The sequence below is a fragment of the Bos indicus genome, chromosome X (assembly GCF_029378745.1).
Source record: "Bos indicus isolate NIAB-ARS_2022 breed Sahiwal x Tharparkar chromosome X, NIAB-ARS_B.indTharparkar_mat_pri_1.0, whole genome shotgun sequence".
In the NCBI taxonomy this organism is placed as follows: Eukaryota; Metazoa; Chordata; class Mammalia; order Artiodactyla; family Bovidae; genus Bos; species Bos indicus.
Window position 1 is genome coordinate 67100016 of NC_091789.1, and position 3090 is coordinate 67103105.

Consider the following 3090-nt stretch of genomic DNA (forward strand, 5'->3'; position numbering starts at 1 on the left):
GACAATTATGTAGTATACCCCTGACGCATGCTAAAATTTGAGAATCATTACTTTAAGATTTTAGCTAATTATTCCAGTAGCTGTGATGATGGTAGATTAGGTTTACAGGTTTGGTACAGTTCTGAAGTTTACACAGAAAGAATTAACTTAAAACAGGAAAAATATAGGAATTTAGGTTCCTTTGCTTTTTCCATAAAACCATGAATGTTTCTAAAATTATTGTGTAGATATGGAAAGATACCAATTATGTAGGGGGGAAGCAATTTTCAGAAAACCTGTATAGTATGGTTACATTAAAAATAAAAAATTCTTCTGTTTGTATGTTTGCAAACGCATAGGAAAAAGAATTCACAGCAAACCCTTAACAGTGGCCACCTGGGGATAGTTAGGTGGAGTGGTAGCTGCTTTTAAATTTCGCTTTATACACTTCTACTTTTGAATTTGTCACAATAAATATATATTATTTAAAGATATATTTTAAAATGAGCCCATTTTTAATTGAAAAATAATATCCACATGATCATTCAAATAGTACAAAAGTGTAGGCAAGGTTAATAAATGTTCTTAAACTTTTAAAGTTAAATACCTTTGAAAGCCTATTTCTTTTACAAGTGACAACAGTTTATACATAGAGTGAGAGAATGCTTCTAAACACCACAATATTTTATGGAAACATTGTATCTTAAGTTAGAATGAATAAAAATCATGTACACAAGAAGGGGGAAAAAAGCAGGGCAAACATTCAACACTCATATCAAGTATGTATAAACCTAAAATATAATAAGTATGAAATAAAAAGAAGTGTTCCTACTACTTGGGCTGGCTTCTTTTTTCACCAAGCTCAATTGCTATTAAATAAAGCTTGGTGTTTCTGTCCACGTTCAAGGAAACAATCACAGTCCTCAGCTACAGTGTTTCCAGGCACTGAAAAGGTCAAGCACTCTGTATTTTCACAGCATCCTGACATGGATTGGCAGTTTTCTGAAGCTAGTATTCTAACAATCTTCAAACTAACAATGGTCAAATCTCCAAGCTCTGCCTCACTCTCTTACAGGTGTCAAAAGCTAACAACTCTCTTTTCTATCCTTTCTGGAAACAATTCACTTTTTTAGTGCTGCTAATTAGATTTGGAGTGCAACAGCAGTTCTTTGCCTTCTTTTCTTTAATATTCACGGCAACAAAGATTTTCTGGTTCTCTCCCATTTGTGTTTATTTTCCTCCTAAATGTCTTGCCAATCAGGGAAAAGCTCCTTGTGGAAACCAAGTTACCAAAGTCACTCAATTGACTTCCCCTTCTTCTAGATGAATGGCTTATGTCCATAAAAAAGAGGGTTCGTTATCATAATACTTCAGGTTTAATATTTCCCAATCTACTATAGGCCTTCACTAGCTTTACATTTAATGCAGACTGCTTTTAAATCATGCTTTGATTTTTCCCCTCAAAATGTTTTTAAAGACATTTAAATATGACAGGCCAGATTTATTTAAAGAGTAAACCAGTTCTCTCTTCTGTAGCACATGTGCTAAATTTGGAAAAATATGGAGAAGATTAGAAGAGGAAGGATGACATGTCAATTCACAAAGGATATCATATATTTTCCTTACTGGGATAGTAAATATCTATCCTAAATCAACAGCTTGCATCATATACAATGGTAAAACCATAAATATACTTCTATTAAAATCAGAGATAAGATAAAAATAACTGCTATCACCATTACGATTAAATTTTAATTTCCTGGCCATTGCAATAAAGCAGGAAACAGAAATAAGAGATATCAATAATGGAACTAGGAGATACAATTCATATCTGTGAATGAGATTATTCCCTAGCCAAAGAGAATCTAAATAAAATACATTAAGAATGATAGTTTAACAGTTACCAGTTTTCCTAAACATTTCATTCATGTCCAACTCTTTGTGACCCCATGGAATAGTCCATGGAATTCTCCAGGCCAGAATACTGGAGTGGGTAGCCGTTCCCTTCTCCAGGGGATTTTCCCAACTCAGGGATCAAACCCAAGTCTCCTGCGTTGCAGGTAGATTCTTTACCAGCTGAGCCACCAGGGAAGCCCAAGAATACTGGAGTGGGTAGCCTCTCCCTTCTCCAGGGGATCTTCCTGACCCAGGAGTTGAACTGGGGTCTCCTGAATTACAGGAAGATTCTTTACCAGCTGAGCTACCAGGGGAGCCCAAACATTTCATTAACTAGTTATAAAACAATGGAGAGTCCATTTGCTGTAACACCAGAACTAGAAAACACCTAGACAGAATCTCAATAATAACTGTACAGCACCTATATGGAAAAAATTACAAAATTTAACAAAAAAAAAAAACCCACCTGAAAATGAATGAGAATACAGAAATTTTTAAGTTAAGTTCTTCAAATTAATGCATAGATTTGATAAATTTACAATAAAAAATCCCAGAGATTATTTTCATGTCTTGATGAAGTGACCTCTAAATTCCATCCTAAAGAATATATAGTCAAGGATAACATGTACAGTTTGACTTTTGAACAACACAGGTTTGAACCACAAAAGTTAACTTATAAGTGAATTTTTTTTCAATAGTACATACTTCAGTACTACATGATCCATGGTTGGTTGAATATGAGAAGGCCAAACAGTGAATACAGAGGAACCCAGGATATAGAGGGGTGACTATAAATTATTCATGAGTTTTGACTGTGGAGAGAATGGGTGTCCCCAATGCCCTCTTGTTCAAGGGTCAGTTGTATAGTCTGAAAAAGAAGTCTAATGAGGAGGACTTGCTCTAACAAATAATAGAACTGGTTCAAAAACTACAATAACTAAAACAGTATGGTCTTGGGACATGGATTCAAAACAAAACAAAAGAAAAAAAACAAAACCAAAAAATGTAACAGACTATAGAGCCCCAAAAGAGTGAAATAAAGTTCAGTATGTTTCACCACAAGTTCAGGAATGTACCATTTTGGACCTGTGTTAGCACAGTGATAAAAGGATTTGTGTTGTGGGAGCTGTTGCTTTCATGCTGGGCTCCTTTTGAAATGATGGGTTCATTTTGAAATGAACACTGCCAGAAGGTCAGAGTTCTTGACAGCCTGTA

The 3090-nt window shown here is 34.9% G+C and overlaps 1 pseudogene; it reads left to right on the forward strand.

The window, feature by feature from the left end:
* Positions 1-1499: 1499 nt before the first annotated feature.
* On the forward strand, positions 1500-1598 carry LOC139181787 (U6 spliceosomal RNA; annotated as a pseudogene).
* The last annotated feature ends 1492 nt before the right edge of the window (positions 1599-3090 follow it).